Source organism: Ipomoea triloba, chromosome 9 (assembly GCF_003576645.1).
Source record: "Ipomoea triloba cultivar NCNSP0323 chromosome 9, ASM357664v1".
In the NCBI taxonomy this organism is placed as follows: domain Eukaryota; kingdom Viridiplantae; phylum Streptophyta; class Magnoliopsida; order Solanales; family Convolvulaceae; genus Ipomoea; species Ipomoea triloba.
Window position 1 is genome coordinate 11,126,637 of NC_044924.1, and position 13,043 is coordinate 11,139,679.

Consider the following 13,043-nt stretch of genomic DNA (forward strand, 5'->3'; position numbering starts at 1 on the left):
TTTAGTATAATAAAATAACCTTTTGTTAGTGGGGGTGAAGCATGAGGCATGGTATAACGATTGAGCAAAGCAGTATGAAATTTCTAGGATTAATACAACGGAATACATATTTTGGGTGTTGAGTCTTGTTTTGCTCTCCAGCTTAACAAGAAGGATTTTGAATATTCCACAATATTCTTCAAATTGGATTCTTTAGTAGCTTTGATTGTGAAAATAATTAGGGTTGTTAACGAACTGAACATAAACGAACAGAGGTTGTTCGTGTTCGTTTGTTAAAGACTTTGGGATGTTCGTGTTCGTATTCGTTTGTTAAGGTTTTTGAAAATCTTGTTCGTGTTCGTTTGTTAAGGTTTTTGCAAATCCTGTTCGTATTCGTTTGTTAAGGTTTTTGAAAATTCTGTTCGTGTTCGTTTGTTAAGGGTTTTTAAAATCTTGTTCGTGTTCGTTTGTTAAGCGTTTATTAGTGTTTGTTAATGTACGTTAGCGAACACGTTCACGAACATGTTCGTGTACGTTCATGAAGAGTTTCGTGAACACTTAATTACCAAACACCTGCACATGTTCATGAACGCAATTCGTTCGTGAACAAGACATAATCTACGTTTACGAACAATAACGAAACAAACAACACAACTATATATGTTTGTGAACATGTTCGCGAACATTATTAAACGAAAACTTAACGAGATTGTTTGCGAACATTACTAAACGAACATAAACGAGCTTGTTCGCGAACATTACTAAATGAACAAAAATGAGCTTGTTCACGATCTCTTAGCAAACGATCCTACCACAATTCAGACTCTGTTCGTTTATTAATCGAGCTCTAAATTTTGTTTGTTAATGTTCGTTTACCTTAATAAACGAACGCTTACCGAACACGAACACGAGTAGTTTGTGGAAAGCTCTCTTCGCTAACGCCCCTAAACATAATATAACATTTTCCATTGTAATGACATTATTAAGTGGTGTAAGTTTAATAGGTCATTTATAGTCATTATGTTCTGGTTTGAAATAGAAGTAACGGTGTCCGTTACTTAGCATATAATGATAGTACGTAAATTATTTAAGCATGATCCTCCCATTGCTCTTTTGATAGCATCACAACTACGCCATTTAGTTACTACAGAAGATTTGTGGTAGTAGACAACAAACTTTAATCCATTGCAATTCTTGAGGCAATAATGCAATGAAGGTATCAACTATAGGTGGAGTTATACTTGATCCTATGCTTCCACTATTAGAGCATATATCATCACTGCATAGTTGATCTATTTGAATATGCTTATTTTGCATACTGATACAAATATCTCTGCTTTGTTGTTTACAGTATGCATGTATACATATATTTGGACTTCATATGTGTACACAAATTTTTCTGATATAATTTTGAGAAATATTGGTGAACAAAGACAAACGACAAGGGTCTGTAGGTCAGTTCCCTAATATATCTAGGTTTAATAAATTATTATCATGAAAATGAAGAAGTTCAGAAAGGAGATCTGGGAAAATGGATAAGAACTCCACTCTACAACGTCAAAATATTCTATATTTCAAATATAAACAACAAGCGTCTGTAGCTCAGTGGATAGAGCGTCTGTTTCCTAAGCAGAAAGTTGTAGGTTCGACCCCTACCTGACGCGAATGTAGTTATTTTTATCTTTTATTTGAATAGAAAGCTAGGTTCCACCCCTTCCTGACGCGGAGGATGAAATGGTGAGTCTTTTTAAATTAATTCTTATTTCTATTTTTGAATTGAATCGGAGAGCAAAGGGAAAGCTAAGTTAAAAATTATGAGAGAAGTTCAATCTAAATATCTAATTAAGTCTATATAATAAATACATTTTAAAAATGAGTACTGTGTACACTAATTAATTAGCTGCAATTTTAGTTTTATTATCAAATGAAAATGTAGTTGTGTTGAAAGAATATATTACTCAACAAATTTTGGGATGAAACTGACCAAAATGAAAAGTAACAGGGCGTTTGGTTGGAAGGAAGGAAATCAAGGAATTAGGGGGAAAAAGAATTGTAATTCGGTGGAATTACAATTCAATGAATAAAGAAGGAATTGAAATTACAGTGTTTGGTATGCAGAAATAGGAGTATAGGGAATTGAAAGGTAAGATGCGACAAAATGACTAAAATGCCCTTATGTTGTGGTAGATGTTGTAGTCATAGTAGTAGTAGTAGTAGTAATAATAATAATAATAATAACAATAATAATTCTTTCAATAATAATAATAATAATAATAATAATAATAATAATAATAATAATAATAATAATAATAATAATAATAATAATAATAATAATAATAATTCTTTCAATTAAAAAAAAGAAAAAAAAAAAGACAAAGGGTATGGGGGTAGGGACAAAATTGTCTTTACACCAATGAATTGCCTCTCCTCTCCACCGAATTGCAATTCATGGGTGCAGTGGTACCCCTTGAATTGCAATTCATCATTTGGAGGGAAGTGCAATTCCGCAGAATTGCAATTCCCTCCAACCAAACATTATAGTTTGGGAATTCACTGAATTGCAATTCAATCCCCCCAAACTACATCCAACCAAATAGGCCATAATTGTATTAAATCCAAAACACACAAATTCAAATGTTATACAAGATTAAAACACGGCAAATTTTAAATAGCAAAATATGAAGTGTTCATTAAATTTTATGATTTGAAGTTAGATACGTGATTGTAAACAATTGTTGATATCTAGCCTAAATAGAAATTCATAAACATTTCAAATGCTATATCTAATCTATCTATACTATATATAAAAGTAAAATCCTCCTCCCAAATTTTTCCGCCCAAACTTTTGTTAATATTAATTACAAAATTTATTGGTAAAATTATTAATAAAGCTTAATTGGTAAAAAAATGTTATATAAAAATTAAATAATATCTATTAATTAGTAATATTGCTTCTAATATGTCTACACCAATAAGGAAATAATCATTTATTTTATTCTGTTGGAGGAAGAAGATAATAGTGAAGGGTATTATGGTCCTTTCATATCACTTTATTTGCTGCTGTAACCGTTTCTTCCATAGCACTATGTATATAAGCATCAACCTTCACTGTAACCAAAAACATTGTTTTACATTCTGCATTCAATAACAAATAGATTTNAAGAATTATTATTGTTATTATTATTATTATTATTACTACTACTACTACTACTATGACTACAACATCTACCACAACATAAGGGCATTTTAGTCATTTTGTCGCATCTTACCTTTCAATTCCCTATACTCCTATTTCTGCATACCAAACACTGTAATTTCAATTCCTTCTTTATTCATTGAATTGTAATTCCACCGAATTACAATTCTTTTTCCCCCTAATTCCTTGATTTCCTTCCTTCCAACCAAACGCCCTGTTACTTTTCATTTTGGTCAGTTTTCATCCCAAAATTTGTTGATAATATATTCTTTCAACACAACTACATTTTCATTTTATGTTGTGGTAGATGTTAGTCATAGTAGTAGTAGTAGTAGTAATAATATATAATAATAATAAATATATAAATAATAATTCTTTCAATAATAATAATAATAATAATAATAATAAATAATAATAATAATTCTTTCAATTAAAAAAAAAAAAAAAAAAAGACAAAGGTATGGGGGTAGGGACAAAATTGTCTTTACACCAATGAATTGCCTCTCCTCTCCACCGAATTGCAATTCATGGGTGCAGTGGTACCCCTTGAATTGCAATTCATCATTTGGAGGGAAGTGCAATTCCGCAGAATTGCAATTCCCTCCAACCAAACATTATAGTTTGGGAATTCACTGAATTGCAATTCAATCCCCCCAAACTACATCCAACCAAATAGGCCATAATTGTATTAAATCCAAAACACACAAATTCAAATGTTATACAAGATTAAAACACGGCAAATTTTAAATAGCAAAATATGAAGTGTTCATTAAATTTTATGATTTGAAGTTAGATACGTGATTGTAAACAATTGTTGATATCTAGCCTAAATAGAAATTCATAAACATTTCAAATGCTATATCTAATCTATCTATACTATATATAAAAGTAAAATCCTCCTCCCAAATTTTTCCGCCCAAACTTTTGTTAATATTAATTACAAAATTTATTGGTAAAATTATTAATAAAGCTTAATTGGTAAAAAAAAGTGTTATATAAAAATTAAATAATATCTATTAATTAGTAATATTGCTTCTAATATGTCTACACCAATAAGGAAATAATCATTTATTTTATTCTGTTGGAGGAAGAAGATAATAGTGAAGGGTATTATGGTCCTTTCATATCACTTTATTTGCTGCTGTAACCGTTTCTTCCATAGCACTATGTATATAAGCATCAACCTTCACTGTAACCAAAAACATTGTTTTACATTCTGCATTCAATAACAAATAGATTTCTCCTTCTCTGCTCTTGTATCTCCTGCTAGTGAAGCTTTCCAATATATTCTTTGCAATGTATCTCCTGCTAGTGAAGCTTTCCAATATATTCTTTGCAAATTCATGTTAATAAGATCAATAATACGTTATTAACACACGCATATCCAATTCTAATAAATTATTTTGTGCAATAATTATAATATTTTAAGAATATGCTAGGGGATCACGACCAAACAATTGGTATATGAACAATAAATATAGAACATATTCATTCTTAAATGGTGTTTATTAGAAATATCAATAAATAAAATAGGATACAAAATGAAAATCATCTTTGAGGAAATATATTTAATATTTAATATATTTAATATAAACTAATAAATTAATTAATCCATATATTATATTAATTATATTCTATTAATATTAATTATATTCTCTTATTATTAATTATTGCACATAATAGTTTATTAAAACTAGGTGTGCGTGTGTTAATCTATCTATCTATTCTATCTATAAAAGTAAAATCCTCCTTTTCAACTTTAATAATTTATTGGTAAAATCATTAATAAAGCTTTATTGGTAAGAAAATGTTATATGAAAATTAATTAATATCTATTAATTGGTAATATTGTTTCGAATTTCAAAAATTATACCTAATTCTCTCGGTGGACATAAATTATACTGTAATTGTCACGGTAATAACATAATTCACGGTAATCACATTATTATGTAAATATAAATATAAATATTACACACGCACATCCAGTTGCACTACTCAATAATATTTTACATATTTTAAAATATTGCTTTTTAATATATACTAATTTATAACTACTACTAGTTTTGAATATTTAACAATACTTATAGTTTTTTAAATAATATCTAAAATCTTAAATTTCATTATAAGGTTGGAAGTGAATCTTACACCAAAGATTTCACTTAGAACATCAACAATATCATCATCAAGTGTAGGGAAGAAGACCAAATATATTGTGATGTTTGAGAAACCTTGAAATTACAAAAGGTTTTGAGTTATTTGGTGGACTACTTTTAGAATTTTGATGAAACAGTTTTTAAGTTGTGTTGAAAGATGTTTGAATTTAATTTTGACGACTATTTTTTTTTTGGTCAAGTATTTGTGGATTTTTGTTGAAGAAGTTTTTGAATAACGTTGAATGATGTTAATTTGTATTCTTTTTATATACACAATGATTTATCCTATACCCTGCAAACTATTTTTTTTTACATTGCTCATACACTATTTTCTGCATTATGGTGATTATTAGGCTCCTGCAATGATTGTTGGTATAGCGAGCAATCATGATTGATGTAATCTTTTTTGCAAGTTTACATGTTGTAACAAAAAACTTATACCAAAAGATGGTTTGTAGGAGGGTCTTTGGATGTATAGGATGAAATTAAGGGTTTTTTATGTAAAAGGTTATGCAACATTCATAATTTCAGACAGGGAATGTACTGAATTGTTGGGTTTGACAACATCACAAGTAAAATGTTAGACAATTGGTACTTTATTTGTTGTTAAATGTTTAAATAATATTCTTGCAGACATAGTGATAAACAAATATATGGTTCTTACTTAGGTGCTCTACCATTTTTTTTCTCAGTTGTGTTTGACTTCATAGGTAACAGGACAAGAAGTATTTTGGGAAATGTTGATAACCATAGACACTACAAATGTTTAGGTAGAATTAAAGCTCTTAATACATTATACAGCCCAACGGTTAGGCAAAAATGCACAACAAATAAAACATGCCCACAAATCAAACATAACATTCATGAAATAAGGTTAATCTATACACTTAAAAGAAAGCAAAGCTAATCTATACATACCTGCTATAGAAATATCTTATAATTAATGAAGTACTAAGGTCATGGATAATTATTCTAGTAATTCTGAAATAGAGTACTCAAAAGGTATAATTCTGGATAATTTATTCATTAGTGATGTAAAATAAGTATAAAAATTTACAATAACAATATATACTATACTACCAATGTATCTACAAAAATGTTTCAATAATGTATAATTCAAAACAGTTATATTATGTTTTCTTTTTATACAAAGATGACAAAATTGCTATATATCTACATAGAAAATATATCATTCGTACAAATAATTTCTATAATTGAGTTGTTAGGCAACGAGATAATTAGCCCAATTAATACAAATTATAAATGTTAATATATAAAATGTCTAAAGTTTCAGGACCGGATGCATATATATACACGTTGGCTATTAATTGGGCAATTATTTGCTCAAATTCAATCAATGATAACATCAAAAAGCATAATCGATCAAACTCAATTCTTCAATTGCACTATATAATATTCGATATTATAATTTACATAATTGTATACCGATCTAAATATTCTTAACATATTATAGCAAAACCATTCCGTGCAGTGCACGGGCGAAAATACTAGTTTACTAAATAATATTTTATGGTGTTACAATTCCGTTAATGCATCTTCTACTTTTCAACCAACAAACAACAATCAATTAAGGCTCAACATTAAATAAAAACGAAGTCAAAAGCTATATGTATGATTTGGATGAAATGAATTTAATAAAATAAAAAAGATAATAATGCTATTTTTCTATTTATGAATTAGAATAAAAGAATATAATTTTTATTATTTCAATTTGGTATGTTCATCGGTAGCTAATTGGTCAACCACTGAACCACACTACTTCCGCCATTCATCACCGTCATTTTCACCTGGCACATATTCGGTAGTACCGTTGACCACCTTTTATCGGACATTACAACATCCTCGTTGGTGGCTATCGTACTACTGTACCAATCCCCGGAAAAATTGGCTTCAAACTTTTCTTAGAAGCCATTGAATTAGGATTGTTATAATAATATTATTATTATAATTGTTAAACCAAGTAAATAATTAGATCAAGTAATGGGAATGACAGGTGCAGTACGTGAGGTGTGTCATATGTGGGTGCATGGAGCAGTACGTGGAGAGCATTGCAGTACATGGAGGATTAGTGGTTTTATTTCCTAATCTTTAGCTTTATTTGTTATCTTCTTTTCACTATAAATAGGATGTATTACATTTCATAATTTGTCAAGTGAAGTATTAAACATACCTATTCCGCTAAGGACCTTATGGTCTAGTGGCATCAAACCCTTCCCTTTATACGGGAGGTGGTGGGTTCGAGCCTCAATGGAAGCAGTTATATGATCATTGTGAGATGATGTTACATGTAGAACATGCAACGAGAGAAATCTTTCGAGCAGATTTTTAGCTCCGGGTCTGTATTCGAGTCACAGACAAAAACTCCAATATAAAAGAAAATAAACTTCTTATTATGCGATGCCATTAACCACTCTTATTATGCGATGCCATTAACCATACAAAGAGGTTTCTTAAATACCATTTGATATGCAGGCTATTTTCTAATAATAGTGGTAATCTTGGTAACCACTCTTATTATGCGATGCCATTAACCACTCTTATTATGCGATGCCATTAACCATACAAAGAGGTTTCTTAAATATCATTTGATATGCAGGCTATTTTCTAATAATAGTGGTAATCTTGGTTCCCTGCTTTCCTTATGTTGCGAGTGGAGCGTCGCAATCTTCTCTCGTCACGGCTCGATTCACTCTGCTGATAATATTCTTGTTGATCTTGCATATCTTCCATTTGTTGATGGTCATTACTTCTTAAGCCTTGATCTGCCATCGTAACACTCGGTCCCTCATCAATAACCACCTTGTCCGCAAGGTGGAGGTCTGGATATAGTTTTTGAAATTCTTCCTCTAGTATCCATGTTGCGTTTTCTGGAGATTCACCCTCCCATTGAACTAACAATTGCGAGTTCGGTTTTCCATGTCTTAGAACCACACGTCGACTACAAATTGCTAATGGTTTTGAGATAGGATTGTGACCTTGAAATTCTTCAGGAAGTTGGTAAATCCTAGATGGAACATCGCCATAAAATTTCTTTAGCATGGACACGTGGAATACGGGATGCACCTTTAATTTCTTTAGCATGGACACGTGGAATACGGGATGCACCTTTGCTGATGGGGGCAATTCCAACCGATAGGCCACATCTCCTACTTTTTCTGTGATTCTAAACAACCGATAGGCCACATCTCCTACTTTTTCTGTGATTCTAAAAAGCCCGTAATAACGTCTTGCAAGTTTCTGGGATACCCGTTGTGCGACAGATTTTTGACGATATGGTTGAAGACGAATAAATACCTGTTCTCCCACTTCAAAATGAACCTCCCTCCGTCCTACATCTGCTCGCTGTTTCATACGATGCTTCGCTTCTTGAAGATTAGATTTCAAAATTTGAAGAAGTTCTGTTCGTTCTTGTAGCCAATCATCTACTGCTTGGACCATAGAAGAATCTTTCTTATAAGCTGGAATCTGGGATGGTTTTCGGCCATAAACAGCCTGATAAGGAGTCATTTTTATAGCACTATGAAGACTTGTGTTGTAGCTGTACTCTGCCCAACTCAAATATGACATCCATTGGGCTGGTTTTTCATGCGTAAATGCTCGGAGATATTGTTCGAGTCCGCGATTCACCACCTCTGATTGATCGTCTGTTTGAGGGTGATAAGCAGTACTACGCTTCAACTTGGTACCACTTCGTTCAAACAATTCAGACCAAAAGTTGCTCATAAAAATGCGATCCCTGTCTGAGATAATAACTGTAGGAAATCCATGCAATTTGACAAATATATCAATGAATAATATGGCTGATTTTTGGGCTGTGAAATTCGATCCCAAGGCCCCAAAGTGTGCATACTTGCTTAAGGTGTCAACAATGACCATTATTACAGAGCATCCTTGGGAGGATAGCAAGCCTGTGATAAAATCCATGGTAACTGTATCCCATATATGCGAAGGAATTTGTAAGGGATGTAGTAGTCCTGCAGGAGCCTGTGTTGAGTACTTGGTCTGCTGGCAAACAAGACATGAGGCCACAAACTTATCCACATCGTTCTTCATTTTTTGCCAATAAAATGTTGTAGCCAACCTAGCAAATGTCCGGGCTGCTCCTTCATGTCCGGCCATCGGGGTGGTGTGGAATTCTTGAAGCAAGATTGGTTTGAGTTGAGAATTGGTGGAGATAAAATAACGGTTTTTGAAAAGCAAGATACCATCGTTAACAGACACATGTTGGATGGTTTCTCCTTGGCTTATGCGTTGGTGTAACTTAAGCAAATCGGGTTGACGCATATTATCTTCTCGAATAGTGTCTAAGAGTTGTACCTTAGAAATAGAAATGAGGTTATAGAAGGCACCTTGAAACAATTGGATTTCACTCTCTGGTACTGGCGATAAGGCGTCCGCTGCTTTATTGGAAGCTCCGGTTTTGTACTCTATCCGAAACGAAAATCCCAGTAGCTTGCGGACATAAACTTGCTGATCTGGAGTGTGCATTAATTGTTGAACCAATTCCTTTAAACTCTTGTGGTCTGTGCGAATAATGAAAGATTGACCGAGCAAATATTGGCGCCATTTATGCACTGACTCCACTATAGCATATAATTCTCTATTATATGTCGATTGTGCACGCATGCGGGGACCTAGCTTTTTGCTAAAATACGCTATAGGTTGCTCCTCCTGCATTAATACTGCTCCCACTCCTACATCTGAGGCATCAGTCTCTACAATAAAAAGCTTAGTGAAATCTGGTAAGCGCAATACCGGTGCCGTTGTCATAGCTGTCTTGAGGCCTATAAAAGCATTCGCAGCCTCTTTTGTCCACTGGAAGTTATCTGCACGTAGAAGGTCTGTTAAAGGTGCTGCAATTTTGGCATATCCTTGTATAAAGCGGCGGTAGTATCTGGTGAGACCCAAAAATCCTCGCAGTTGCTTTAGGTTAGTGGGCTCTGGCCATGCTACCATGGCTTCTATTTTGGATGGATCAGCGTGAACCCCTGCAGCATCGACAATGTGTCCTAAATAATCCACCTGTACTTGACAAAATCTGCAGTTTGAAAGCTTAACAAAAAAATAGTGAGATGCCAAACATTCAAAAACCATGCGAAGGTGTATTAAATGATCACCAAGTGATGTACTATAGATAAGTATATCATCAAAGAAAACAATAACAAACTTTCGGAGGAATGGCGCGAAAATCCTGTTCATGGTGGCTTGAAAAGTAGAAGGGGTATTTGTAAGCCCAAACGGCATAACCACAAACTCATAATGGCCCTCATGAGTTCGGAATGCGGTCTTATAGATGTCTTGGTTATGAATCCGAATTTGATGATACCCTGCCCTGAGATCTAACTTTGAAAATAGTGAAGCGCCACCTAGCTCATCAAATAACTCATCAATTGTTGGGATGGGAAAATTGTCACGGATGGTGACAACATTTAGTGCTCGATAATCTACGCAAAAACGGTATGTCCCATCCTTTTTTTTGACTAGTAAAACAGGAGAAGAAAATGGACTTTGGCTTGGTCGGATTAAGCCTTGCTGCAGCATGTCCTTTACTAGTTTCTCTATTTCTGATTTTTGGAAGTGGGGATAGCGATATGGACGAACATTAACTGGTTTAGAACCGGGTAGCAAATGGATCCTGTGATCTAAGTCATGATGTGGTGGCAAATCTCGAGGAGGTTGAAAAATGGTGCTGAAGCTCAATATCAATTCTGCTGCTTCATTTGGAATGCCTTGAGGTAACTCAAACTCCATAGAGAGAGTGGTATCCGGAAGCTCTTCGTTTTCTGTGGACGCTATGTAAAATAGCTCATAGAGTTCTTCAAGATTCTTTGACTCTGTTATTGCTTGAAGTTGATTGAAAGTGATTTGCTGTAGTGATCTTGCATGATCCCCCTTTAGACAAATAGGTTGTCCATTCCATAAGAATTCCATAGAGAGCTGAGCATAGTCATGAGTTATCTTCCCCAACTGCTGTAGCCATTGTACCCCTAAAACAACATCGGGACCTTGAATTGGTAACACAAAAAGGTCGATAGGAAATATTGTACCTTGCATCTGAATTGGGACTTGAGGACAACGAACTCTGCAATGAAGGGAGTCGCCATTTCCAATATATACGTTGAATTTTTCAATGGTTTTGGTAGGGAGGTGCAATTTTTCTGCAACTGATGGTTGGATAAAATTGTGAGTGCTTCCTCCATCAACCAAAATCTGTATCCTTTGACCGTGAATATCACCCCATAAACGAAGAGACCTTGGTGTATTCATTCCAGACAGTGAGTTCAGAGTAGAAATATCTGCTGTGATGAGCATAGCCTCTGTGAACTGGTCATCTTGTGGTGTCACTTCTTCCTGATAGACTTGGTCATCTTCTTCCATTCCTAATAACATTAAAAATCTACTTTGACATCGATGAGAATTTGACCATTTTTGATCGCAATTATAACATAATCCCTTGCTTCGTTTATCTCTTATTTCCGCGGCCGATAGACGTCTAACCGGAAGGTCGGGAATAGGACGTCCAGTGGTTGCTGTGGGGCTTGGGCGTTGGGGTGGTTGAGGCATGGTGACAGTGGTTGGGCGTATAGGAGGGTGATGATTGGAATATGGGCGATGCGGAATAGAAACTGCAGTTGGACGAGAAGCCCATTTTGGTGTAGAGAGTAACAACTCATATTTGCTTTCATATGTTTTTGCTAGTGAAAAAGCTTCATCCAGGGACATAGGTTTGGCCAACAGTAAGTCTTGCTGTAACTCATGTTTTAATCCTGCAATAAACATTGAAATAAGGACAGCTTCAGATATGCCCGACACCTTATTTAACAATCGCTCAAAGCTTGCGCGATAGTCTGCAACTGTGCTCGTCTGAGTAAGTTTGGAGAGTTGTCCTTGATAATCCACGAGTTGTGATGGCCCAAAACGAAGTTTAATTTTATCCATGAAATCTTCCCAAGTACCTAATAACTGGTTGGTTTTCAACCAACGATACCATTCTGATGCATCGTCTTCCATTGCAAATGATGCAATTTGCACTCGATATATGTCAGAGATACCGTAAAACTCATAATATTCATTAATCTTAAAAAGCCATCCATAAGGGTCTATACCATTGAACTTAGGGAGTTCTAATCGTAAGCCATTGATATGTTGGGACGGAACTTGAGTGTTGGACATACCAGGAGAACGGTGAGATGGTGGTGGAATACCAGGAGAACTGTTAGATGGTGGTGGAAATTGGGATGAGTGCCCCTGCTGTATAGGATGTTGTGGCGGCCTCTGCAAACCTTGTCTGATGTCTTCTACGGATAAGGCCAATGCTTGCACTGTCTGCGCAAGGTTGTGAACTGTGATAGTGAGCTGGGTGTTTGCCACGGATTGTTGTTCCATTTGGTTACGGATGTCCGTCATGGACATATCGGTGGAGTCGGAAGGATTTTGTTCAGCCATGAAAGCACCAATGTTACATGTAGAACATGCAACGAGAGAAATCTTTCGAGCAGATTTCTAGCTCCGGGTCTGTATTCGAGTCACAGACAAAAACTCCAATATAAAAGAAAATAAACTTCTTATTATGCGATGCCATTAACCANGAAATCTTTCGAGCAGATTTCTAGCTCCGGGTCTGTATTCGAGTCACAGACAAAAACTCCAATATAAAAGAAAATAAACTTCTTATTATGCGATGCCATTAACCA

The 13,043-nt window shown here is 34.3% G+C and overlaps 1 non-coding gene across 1 annotated transcript; it reads left to right on the forward strand.

Annotated features, from left to right (window-relative positions):
- The first annotated feature begins 1,570 nt into the window (after window positions 1-1,570).
- Window positions 1,571-1,643, forward strand: TRNAR-CCU. Its single transcript has one exon. It is a non-coding gene; the product is annotated as a tRNA-Arg (tRNA).
- The last annotated feature ends 11,400 nt before the right edge of the window (window positions 1,644-13,043 follow it).